Below are 13079 nucleotides of genomic sequence, written 5' to 3'. Positions count from 1 at the left end.
AACATATTCCTTTAAAAACTAAAACTGCTACTTACTTTGCAAGGCGCACACTGCTTCTTCAGAAGCTAGTAGCTACTAGAGGCTGAAGCAAGGGTGAAATCTGGCCAGATCTATCCGGCTCGTGTGAACCAGTAGCAGTGGCTGCGCGAGGCTCCACCCACCTGCCAGGACATCATTGCATCCTGTTTTTGACCCTCTGTGCATGCGCAGAAGAGGCGCACATGAGCACATTTTCGAACCAGTAGCGAAGGTAAGTGCATTTCACCACTGGGATGAAGCTATTAACTTCAGAAACTAGTTCACACATGCCTGTGAAGACAATGGGGAACCTGAAGCCCCTATAGCAGCCTGGAATAAGGAGCAACTTCTTTAATGATTCAAAGATTGATCCAACACACAAAACTTCCACACATTGTGAAATATGGCCTAAAATCCAGTGGTGGATTGCTACCGGTTCTCCCGGGTTCGGGAGAACCAGTAGCGGAAATCTTGATATGAGAGCCAACCAGTTCACTCCGAACATCAGCTGGGCCCTCCTGCCCGTCCCCATGCTATACCTACCTTTATTCCTTTGTTTTTAGCTCAGCTGTAAGGCGTGGCAGAGTGGATTGCCGTGCCTCAGCTGTTTTTTTACTCAATGCGAAGTGCAAGTTTGGTGCACGCGCGAGCAAAGTGCAAAGCACGTGCATGATGTGAACCGGTGGTAAAACTGGTTAGAACCCACCACTGCTACAATCTAATCCCTGTGTACTTCAAAATAGCTCCCACTGAACTCAGTGGGACTTGGTCTCAATAGTTTCTTTCATGCAATCCTGTTAGACTGTTTTAAAATCCTGGGCAGAAGGACAGTCAAAATCTTACTCAGCAGTGCAGAACTATGGAAAAGGGCACCATTCATTCTTATTTCTCCTTTTCTTTCTTTCTTGCTGTGGTCCATTATACAATATACTGGATAATTTCCTGTACATTGCTCACAATAGGAGTAAATAAATAAGGATGAATTCCAGAACTGTTTTATATATGGGACCAGTCGGTGGATTTCAGGGAGCTGATTTCCTGACCTCCGAAAAGTCTGTCTTGGCAGTGTAATGGGCCAAGGATATATAAGTTCTCATTCTGCTTTTGATCAGAGCTGCTCAGTTTTTCTGGAAACTCAGGTACACCATTTATTGATTGTATGCCAATAAAATTATGTTTTGTCTACAAAGTGATTTGGGTGCTTTAGGTGAGCCAGGTTTTGGCCACAATACATCCAACTAGAGACTCTAAATATTGTATCTCCCATTTAGCATTTAGTGGGTTGAGGCTTAGCTTTGTTGTTTGAATGGTTGTAAAGACTACACAAAACATCCAAATGAGCTTCCTTAATATTGCTGCATATTATCGTACATCATCACAAATAGTGACAATGTACTGACAGGGAATGAAGTGTAAGAACAACTGAGCATTGTTGAGAACAATTCTGAACCACTCCTAAGTGATAATTCAGGTTTTATTTCCTTGAAGGTAATCCTAGACTTGTAACTATAATGGAACCTGCCTATTATGGTCATAAGTCATGATGATCGTAAAGTGGATCATCTCCCATGACCAGTCAGATTCTATGACAATATTTTGCAGCGGTGATTAAGTGGATGTTAAGTGGCATTTTTGGCACTTAACTATGGGATGCTTTTGCCAAAAACAAAAAAAAATGCAGATTTTCAGCAAAAACGCTGTAAATTGCACATGTGACCATAGGATGTTGCAGATAGCTGTAGATGGTTGCTGAGTGCCCAAAATGCTATCATGTGACCATGGGGGAGGGGGCGGTTGGGGCAGCCATTGAACTTCAGAACTGGGTTGTAAATACCTTTTCAGGGGTCCTTCATAACTTTGAATGGTCACTTAAATGACCGGTCATAAATTGAAGACTACCAATACTATTTGCTTTCTTGATGAAATTTGATTTCATTGACAACCTCTCAATTAAGAAAAGCCACCAGTTCTCGTATATTATATGGTGTTTTATGTCAGCAATTCTGACAAAGACTGAAATTTAAGTTCAGTCTTTGAATAAAGCACTGACTCTTGGTTAGACCTTTCCTAACAGGGAGATTTTATCCACTCAGCTCTAAGAAAAATATATGATGCCCTTTTCTTTTTAGTGATTATCCAACAACAAATGTCTTACCCACCCTCTAAAAAATAAAACCCCCTTCTTACTGTATACCTTTTTGCCATTGCGTGCCAGGATGGGGGGGGGGAGGTTCATGCGCGCGTGTGCCACACCCATAATTCTATGCACCCCACCCTGTGCATGTGTGCGCAACCCGCTCCCCCCCCCGCTCCTGGCAAACGATGGTCATGTAGGCTCATTTTTTTCCTCACCTGGCTCCAGATCCTCTCTATGCATCCGGAGAGGGCAAAAACAGTCTTCCCCACCCCCTTGGAGGCCCTCTGGAGGCCCTAAACGGCCCATTTCCCAACTTTCGGTTGGACAGGAAGTGATGTTTTTCACTGTCCCGAGCCTCCAGAGCCTCTCTCTTAGTTTCTGGAGGACTTCTTTTCCATTCTTAATTTTAAATTTTATTTAATGTTCTTTACCTAGTTTGAAACTAAACATTTACTAGAAGTGACATGAGTCAAGAGGATTAACTCTTTCTATTCATTATTGAAGTCAGTAGATTGCCATGGATCTGTAGCTTGCCCATTGTGATCGTCATTTCTCCTTCGTGTATAGTGTAATGTATTACTGTAAGTTTTGGCGGGAGTTTTAGGCGGGAATTTTCTCGCTTCTGATTGGATGCAGCCTCTGGCTGAAGTGTATATAAGGAGAGGTTTTTCTCCAGAAGTTTTGCTGGGTCACACTATATTAAAGAGCTGTTGTCACTAACCTGGTCTCCTGCCTCGTCAATACCCAAACTTAACATTGGCGACGAAGGTGGGATCTTGAGGCAGAGCACCAGAACAGAGCTGAACTCACTACGAGAATCAAACCCAGCAAGGTGATAGCGAATGCAGCGATGACCGGCTACACGCCACCCACTCCGTTTGACCCTGCCCAGGAGACATGGGGAATATATATGACCCGTTTCGAAAGTTTCCTGGAGGCAAACGAGCTACAGGGAGTCTCCGACAACCGCAAACGGGCTTACTTCATAAGCCACTGTGGGTCCGCAGTCATCGCCGTCGCAGAAGCCCTAGCGGAGCCAACACCGCTACACTCCGTATCGTGGCAGACCCTTCAGACCCTCCTGAAGAATCACTACGCACCAGCCCCGTCCCAATCGTTCGGCAGTGCGAGTTTGGGGAGCGCAGGCAACAAGAAGGCGAGTCTATCAGCGACTACATGGCAGCCCTGAGACAAGCCTCCAAGCATTGCGAGTACCGCGATCTGGACGAAGAGCTGCTGGAACAACTTATACGGGGGGTCAGAGACATCCGTTTGAGGAGACGGTTGCTAGCCAAGAGCAACCTGACATTGGCAAACGCCTGGACGAAGCCAGAGCCCATGAGATGTCCAACCATGCAGCAGACACCTTACAAAGCGACTCACGCCGATGGCGGGCGCAAAGCGAGCACAGTCCACCACGAAGAAACCTATCGTGAGTCAACCAGCGAAGAGGAGGAAGAAGTCCACTACACCGGAAAATCGACAAGGAAGACCCGGAGGAATGCGGAAGTTGCGGGCGACATCAGCGCCAAAGATGTAAGTTCAGGGCGCCATTTGCGGCGGTGTGAAAGGAAGGGGCACCTGGCTCAAGTCTGCCGAGCACCCCAACCTTCCCACCGAAAATTCAAATCGGCCAATCAGAGCGGCTCTGAGTCAGAGATGCAAACCCACATTCCCGAAATTTCAAACCAGCCAATCAGAGCGCGAGATCGGCGAGGCGACCAGCGATTGGCCAGGAAAGAAAGAGCGAAGTCAAACCGAATGACTGTTACCATAGACCACGCAGCTACCCGCATCGAAGAAAAGATCTTCACAAACCCGACAATTGAAGGCGTACCGTGCCGACTGGAAGTAGACACAGGATCAGCTATCACAATCATGTCCTGGGACACTTTTGTGAAAGCCTTGCCGCACATCGCAGCGCAAGCTACAGAAACAACGGCTCCGGGTGCAGGATTACCAGGGCAACCGCATCCCTGTTCGAGGGACAACGACCGTCGAGGTCAAGTACGGGACATACGAAAAGACCCTGCCCATCACGTTAGTCGAGGGAACCTTGCCAAGCTTGCTGGGGCTAGACTGGTTCAGGGCGTTGGGAATGGGGGTGACTGGCGTCCACCGGAGCGGATGCAACCTGCAAACGCCCTAATGGAGGAATTCGCAGACGATTCGAGGACCGTTTAGGCAAGTACAAGGGGACCCCTATCTCCTTCAATTTAGACCCCCAAATAGCTCCCATTAGGTTAAAGGCAAGGAGGGTTCCTTTTGCACTCAAACCTAAAATCGACAAAGAGTTAGATAAATTAGTCAGCCAGGGGATACTAGTGCCAGTTGACCATGCCAAATGGGAGACGCCAATCGTCACCCTATAAAACCAGACGGGTCCATAAGAATTTGCGCTGATTACAAGGCTACCTTGAACAAAGCATTGCAAAAGAGCGCCTACCCAGTTCCAGTAGTGCAACACTTATTGCACTCACTAGGGCACGGACAAGTTTTCGCCAAATTAGACTTGGCACAAGCGTACCAACAGCTACCCGTAGATGCTAGCACAGCTGAAGCCCAGACCATTGTAACGCACCGGGTGCCTTTAAGTGCACCCGGTTACAGTTCGGGTGAGTGTGGCCCGGGCTATTCCAAAATTTGATGGAGCGGCTCCTACAAGGGTTACCGAGTCGTACCCTATTTCGATGATGTGTTGGTATCAGGGAAGATTTAAGAGAACTGGGGAAGCGGTTAAGGAAAGTTTTGGCCATTTTAGGTCGGCAGGATTAAAAGTCAAAGCAAGCAAGTGTCAGATAGGGGTCGAATCTGTTGAATTTTGGGCTATAGAATAGACAAAAGGATTCACCCACTGAGAGCAAAGTCAAGGCGATAAAGAGAGCCCCAGCACCCAAAAACAAGACAGAACTCCAGGCTTTCCTGGGTCTGGTAAACTTTACGCCGTGTTTTTAAAAGACAAGGCAACCGTTGCTGAACCGCTGCATAAATTGCTTGGAAAAACACTGCTTGGTCGTGGGGAAGTCAGAGAATAGGGCATTTGAGGCAGTAAAAGTTTGCTATCAAGCGATAGCCTGTTAATACAATACAACAACAGACTGCCGTTAGTATTGGTTTGTGATCGTCCCCTATGGAGTAGGAGCTGTACTTAGCCACAGACTCCCAAACGGCACTGAAGCCCTATAGCGTTCTATTCACGAACGATGTCCCGGCTGAGAGGAATTACAGCCAGCTAGATAGGAGGCTCTCGCAATAGTGTCAGGGTGAAAAATTTCACGAATCGTTTTGGGAGAGACTTTGAAATTATCACTGACCACAGACCGCTATTGGGATTACTGGCTGGCGACCGCCCAACGCCAGTGGCACTATCACCCGCTGACCAGATGGACTATTTTTCTGGCCGCCTACTCTACAAACTGCAGCATCGACCTGGAAAAGAGCTGGGGCATGCGGACGCATTGAGCAGATGCCCATTGCCCGGGGAAATCGAGGACCCTACTCCGGGCACCCCCGTTCTACTAATTGACTCTTGGGACCCTGGCCCAGTCACATGGCAGGAAGTGGCTCGGGCCTCCTACCGGGACGTTGTTTTAAGAACTGTAATCAGTTGGGTTCAAGGGATGGTCATTACCGGCACTGCTTTAGGAATTGTAAAGAAAAGAGGGAATTGTCTGTGCAAGGGGTGCCTGCTCTGGGGGGATAGGGTGGTAGTTCCAGAGAAGCTGAGAAAAAAAGTCCTGGAACTACTGCATGAGGGTCACCCAGGAATTGTAAGGATGAAGGGCTAGCCAGGAGCTATGTCTGGTGGCCCCTAATGGACAGGGAAATCAGTGACAGGGTTGGCCGATGCCAGGTATGTCAGGAATCCAGACCACTACCACCCACGGCCCCAGTGTTGGAGTGGGAGAAACCCCAAGGCCCTTGGTCCCGCATACACATTGATTTTGCCGCCCTTCCACGGCCAAACATTTCTAATTGTGGTGGATGCATTCTCCAAATGGCTGGAGATCATCTAATGAAATCCACAACCGCGGAGCTGTCATTGCAGCACTAAAACACCTTTTCGCCACGCACGGGCTACCGGACACCCTCGTGTCCGATAACGCCCACAGTTCACCGCAGCATTATTGAAGGGTACCTGGCTGAAGAGGGCATCCGACATGCCCTCTCAGCGCCGTTCCACCCTGCGCCGAACGGCCTTGCTGAACGCTTTGTTCGAGTGCGAAAGAAGCGCTATCACGAAGCGGCCCGGCGATTGGCAGGCACAAATCGACGCATTCCTAACCGTCCAACACAGGACCCCTGTGTGGCCACCGCCGCAGCCCAGCCGAGCTATTAATGGGGCGGAAGCTACGGTGCCCACTAGACCGGCTACACCCGAACTACGTGCAGGACGGGTTCAAAACAAAACCAGATAGAATCCGGGAATTAAACATAGGAGACTCAGTGTGGGCACATAATTACAGCGACGGCCCAAGCTGGAAGAGGGGGATAGTCATAGACAAACGGGCCCCAAATCTTATCTAGTGGAAATAGACGATGGCAGAGTTTGGAGGCGCCACATAGATCAATTAAGAAACAGATTGAGCGATAAGGCAGAATTAGGCGAGACCAGCCCTGACTATGATTTAATTAACCCCACAGCTGACTGGAGCCGAGAACAAACAGAAAGCGTAGAACCAAACAGAGACTTATCTGAGTCAGGCGAGGTCCAGCGACACCTCCGGTCCCTCTAGAGGACAGCAGGTCCGAGCCGGCAATAATCCAGGGCCGGATGGCCGGGAGGAGGAGCTCAGAGGAACGAAAAGCCCCTCCGGCAAGCTCGACTCAACTCCAGAAAGTGAATTGCGCAGGTCCGGGAGAGTCAGGAGACGCCCCACGTATCTGCGGGACTACGTAGAGAAGTAATATGTAAATATTGGCAAAGTGCCTTCTGGGAGGGAAGGAGTGTAATGTATTACTGTAAGTTTTGGCGGGAGTTTTAGGCGGGAAGTATCTCGCTTCTGATTGGATGCAGCCTCTGGCTGAAGTGTATATAAGGAGAGGTTTTTCTCCAGAAGTTTTGCTGGGTCACACTATATTAAAGAGCTGTTGTCACTAACCTGGTCTCCTGCCTCGTCAATACCCATACTTAACATATAGCATCTTGCTTCTTCCTTAAAACTGCAATGACAATACATTATAATGCTGTAATACTCAAAGCAAAACATCTATTAATTCTTTTTCCACCATGTACATAACATGATTTGATGAAACATTGTATTCTTTATTAGAAACAACATTTCCCAAATGAGGAATTTCTGCGTGTTTTTTGTCAAATACATTTTGTCAGTCTGGAAGGGGGAAGTGAGATGCTGCCTATTTTGGCAAAAAATGCTACTCAAACACAAGGCTGGCAGAGTGGGGAGGAGTAGAGTGGGGGGAAGCTTCCATGGAAGCAGATGCTCCATACCATTCACGGCCTTTCCAATTAACCTGAAGATGGAATAAGATAACAAAAGCCTGAATAGGCCCAACTTTTACATGAAAGATTCCCCCCACCCAAAAGAGCCAATAATTAAGCCTATTCTTTTCATTTAAAAACAAAAGAGAAGGTGACTTTCAATTTGCTTCAGTTTTCCACACCAATGTTTTGAAAGAGTGACTCATTCCAGAAAGGGAGATATCAAGTCACTAAAACAGTAAAAATATACCTACTCTACCTCTATTAGTCTTGAGGTAGCCATGATTATTGGGAGTCTTATCCAGGTTCCCTGTGGTGAAATTTCTTGCCCCATTTTCCTGTAATGCTCCAATAAATAACTATTGCAGAGTGTGGGCACAATCTCTGCCAAGACTGCCTGAATGCTGAAGGAGGTCAAGTATAGCAGCCTCCTGCTTTCAGAGCAGAGAAACTATCCAGCAAAAAGAATGTTTGTGTACTGAATCTACAGCTGGCTCATTTTATAGAAATAGCCAAGAAATGCAGAGATTAGAGCTGAAGGAGAAAGAGAGAATCTGTGAGAAACATGAGAACTCCCTAGAACTTTTAACATAAAGATAATGAAGCCTGAACCTATATATCAACTAATGAAAAGCACACAGAGGTCACAAAATATTTTTTAAGATGTTCCAAGTGTTAAGATACCAAATGTGTAGTTGTTTTAGAGAGTCTATGAATTAAAGGATGGGAAAGGAAATCTGGCATGCAAAGCAGCAACAGGAAAGAAAACTTAACAAGCAAAAACAAACGCCGGTTTCTAGAAATCTACAATACACTAAAACCAGTGGTAAAATCCAAATTTTTTTTACTACCGGTTCTGTGGGTGTGGCTTGGTGGGCATGGCTTGGTGGGCGTGACAGGGGGAGGATACTGCCAAATCCCCATTCGCTCCCCACTCCAGGGGAAGGATACTGCAAAATCTCCATTCCCATCCCACTCCAGGGGAAGGATACTGCAAAATCTCCATTCCCTCCCCACTCCTGGGGGAAGAATACTGCAAAATCTCCATTCCCACCCATTCCTGGGGCCAGCCAGAAATGGTATTTGCTGGTTCTCCGAACTACTCAAAATTTCCGCTACCGGTTCTCCAAAACCTGTCAGAACCTGTTGGATTTCACCCCTGACTAAAACACTAACCTGATTGCCTTCAGTTCTCCTTGGCTGCTGTATGGGTGAATTCTAGGATCACATGATCATTCTCTGACAAGGTTCCTATATTGCCACTACCTCAACTATTTTCCTCTATTAGTATTAAGTTCAGTGTAGCTAATTCCTTCCTCCTTCCTTGAAGTTGTGGGAGGGGCCTGTCAACAACCCATTGGATCTCTCACTTGCCACAAATTTTGATTCCCAAGCTCAAGGGAACTTTCTGTTAGCCCAAATGAAAGAGGTAAAAGAGAATACTATCTGGAAAAAGAATGACTAAAGAGCCAAATTTTCAAAGAAGCTCACTTCTCCTGAAACTCCGGGAGATAAAAGATCATTGTCAGCAACCAGCAAGCCAAAGTGCTTGAATCATGAAAGGTTAATTAAGTTCAATTCCTGCTTTCACCAAATATGCTCTACTTCCATAAGCAAGAGATAAAATAGCTTATCATAATGGCATGGTTCACACAACATATTGAGACATGATTGGGTCTTCACAAAGTGCTGAACCACAGACTATCCAACTAAATTTGGATTTTTGACCTTGTCTAGCATTATGCGAACACAGGATATCTATGAGTATCAAAGGCTACATTTAGAAAATTGCATGTTTCTATATTAGATTTTAAGAAAAATAAGAATTTATATTAATTCTACTCCACATTAAATAATTGTGAAATTACTCATCTACAACAGAAAGCAATTTTTTCCTAAAGAATTCTTGAAGAAGCTTTTCCCATATCCTGACCTAAGCTTTAAGCTAACAACCTTTTCCAGTTTGGGACCGTGTGCCTGAGTGTATGAATGTTTGTGCAGCTGCAAACATTCTTGAAAGACAGAATACCAGCTATTTTGACCCTTTCCAGCTTGGGTTTAGGCCAGCAAACCTATTCTCCCTTTGTCATCTTGTCAAATAAATTCATTTCAAGAGACAGAGGAAGTGTATCTCTATTGATCCTGCTTGACTTTTTAGCAGCTTTTAATGGCATTGTGCACAATATTCTCCTGGTTGACTGTGGTGATTGGGGCACTATGTTGCAGTGCTTCTACCATTCCATGCAGGGATGATTTAATAGAGTTATGTTTTCAAGTGTATCTTTGCAATGTGATATTATTAGCAATAACAATACCACTTAGACTTATATACCACTTCACAGTGCTTTACAGTCCTGTCTAAGCAGTTTGCAGAGTCAGCATGTTGCCCCCAACCATTTGGGTCCTCATTTTACCGACCTCAGAAGGGTGGAAGGCTGAGTCAACCTTCAGCCAGTGAGAATCGAATTATCGAACTGCAGGCAGCTGGCAGTCAGTATAAATAGTCTGCAGTACTGCATTCTCCACTATGGTTCATTATTTAGAAGAATGTCATGGCACTCTTTTTGACATCAATGTCTTTTAACTTCTAAGGGCAGTCATTCAAATTTTATGTTGAGGAGTCATCAATATGCAAATAAGTATCGGGTTTATTTTCCCACAACAGCTGACTCAAGTCTTGTTGAGGTGGTTTGGGATAACTTTGACCTTGTGACTCCCGAGGACATGGACAGGTTGCTGGGTAGGTTGAATGCCACCACATGTTTACTGGATCTGTGCCCCTCCTGGTTGGTGCTGGCCACGCAGGAGGTGACACGAGGCTGGCTCCAGGGGATTACGAATGCTTCTTTGCAGGAGGGGGTCTTTCCCGCTGCCTTGAAAGAGGCGGTGGTGAGACCTCTCCTCAAGAAGTCTTCCCTGGACCCGGCTGTTTTAGGAAATTACCGCCCAGTCTCCAACCTTCGCTTTACGGCGAAGGTTGTAGAGAGTGCAGTGGCATGTCAGCTATCCCAGTACCTGGATGAAACTGTCTATCTAGACCCATTCCAGTCCGGCTTTCGGCCCAGATACAGTACGGAGACGGCTTTGGTCGCGTTGGTGGATGATCTCTGGAGGGCCAGGGATAAGGGTTATTCCTCTGCCCTGGTCCTATTAGACCTCTCAGCGGCTTTTGATACCATCGACCATGGTATCCTGCTGCACCGGTTGGAGGGGTTGGGAGTGGGAGGCACCATTTATCAGTGGTTCTCCTCCTACCTCTCTCACCGGATGCAGACGGTGTTGACAGTGGGGCAGAGATCGACTCCAAGGTGCCTCATGTGTGGGGTGCCACAGGGGTCGATTCTCTCACCTCTCCTGTTCAACATCTATATGAAGCCGCTGGGTGAGATCATCAGTGGTTTTGGGGTGAGATACCAACTGTACGCTGATGATACGCAGCTGTACTTTTCCACCCCAGGCCACCCCAGCGAAGCTATCGAAGTACTGTCCCGGTGTTTGGAAGCCGTACGGGTCTGGATGGGGAGGAACAGGCTCAAACTTAATCCCTCCAAGACGGAGTGGCTGTGGATGCCGGCACCCCGGTACAGTCAGCTGCAGATGCGGCTGTCTGTTGGGGGCGAGTTGTTGGCCCCGATGGAGAGGGTGCGCAACTTGGGCATGCTCCTGGATGGGCGGTTGTCTTTTGAAGAACATTTGACGACCGTCTCCAGGAGAGCTTTCTATCAGGTTCGCCTGATCCGCCAGTTGCATCCCTTCCTGGACCGGGATGCCCTATGCACGGTCACTCATGCTCTCGTTACTTCTCGGTTGGACTACTGCAATGCTCTCTACATGGGGCTCCCCTTGAAGAGCACTCGGAGACTCCAGCTAGTCCAGAATGCGGCTGCGCGGGTTATTGAGGGAGCGGTTCGGAGCTCCCATGTAACACCTATCCTGCGCAGACTGCACTGGCTACCTGTTGTCTTCCGGGTGCGCTTCAAGGTATTGGTTACCATCTTCAAAGCGCTCCATGGCTTAGGATCGGGTTACTTATGGGACCGTCTACTGCCGTCTTCTACCTCCCAGCGATCGGTGCGTTCCCACAGAGAGGGACTCCTTAGGGTGCCGTCAGCCAAACAATGTCGGCTGGCAGCCCCCAGGGGGAGGGCCTTCTCTGTGGGGGCTCCTACCCTGTGGAACGAGCTTCCCCCTGGACTTCGACAATTACCTGACCTTAGGACCTTTCGCCGCGAACTTAAAACCTATTTATTTCGTATGGCTGGACTGGCTTGATTGTTAAAATTTTAATTTAATTTAATGGGTTTTAAATTTCTGTAATTTTATAGGGTGTAATTTGTATTTTAAATTTCTTTGGCCAATTGAATAAGTTTTTTAAGGGTTGTTCTTAATATTGTATGTGTTTGTGTTTATATTTTATTTGGTTGTTCACTGCCCTGAGTCCTTCGGGAGAAGGGCGGTATACAAATTAAAATATTATTATTATTATTATTATTATTATTATTATTATTATTATTATTATTATTATTATTATTATTATTATTATTATTATTATTATTATTATTAGTGATGCCCCAAGTGTCAATGGTGATGCTGGAGGCCCAAGTGACCTCTTTGTAGGGATATATTACAAACGACTGTGATTAATCACAGGGAAGGCAGAGGGCCAGTGATAACACATTCTTGTTGCACTTGTATGATTATGTCATTATGTAAGCATCATTTAGAGCTATGGTGGCACAGTCGTTAGAATGCAGTACTGCAGGCTGACTGCTGACTGCCGGTTGCCAGCAGCTTGGCAGTTCGATTCTCACTGGCTCAAGGTTGACTCAGCCTTCCATCCTTCTGAGATCAGTAAAATGAGGACCCAGATTGTTGGGGAAAATATGCTGACTCTGTAAACTGCTTAGAGAGGCTGTAAAGCACTGTGAAGCGGTATATAAGTCTAAGTGCTACTGCTAGTGCTATTCAGTACCATTTGCTGTTGTCTTCTTTATCAATTATAGCCTTTTTTAGACCAAGATACATTAGCCACTGTAGTTCATGCCATCCCTCTTCCCAAAGAATCAAACTTCCAAATTTTCATTTTAAGAAAGGGAGATAGGCTCTAGCATAAAACAAATGTCAATTTTTGTTCATTCTGTAATGTGTTTTGATGGTTTTTAAGACAATTAACAATGTTTTCAGCCAAGCATAAAAATCCTAATAATTAATAAATTATTAAACTTTTAGTTAAATATTTTCTGAAGAAGAAATATCTTAGGAGGACTTTTTTGAAAACTCCTGATGGTAAATTAGAAATCTAGACTTTTAGTGTGACTTTGAGTTTCTAATACCTTAACAGTTTTTTATATGTTTCTTAATGTTTTAGAATGTTATCTGGCTAATGTCTGTAAATAAAATCCATTGGTATTGCATAAAAGAAGATTGGGGCGAGGAAATCATTACATACATGAATTATGTGACCATGATTTATTTTCATAA

This window comes from Ahaetulla prasina, chromosome 1 (genome assembly GCF_028640845.1).
Source record: "Ahaetulla prasina isolate Xishuangbanna chromosome 1, ASM2864084v1, whole genome shotgun sequence".
NCBI classification, from domain to species: domain Eukaryota; kingdom Metazoa; phylum Chordata; class Lepidosauria; order Squamata; family Colubridae; genus Ahaetulla; species Ahaetulla prasina.
Note: the sequence above shows the minus strand (reverse complement) of the source record.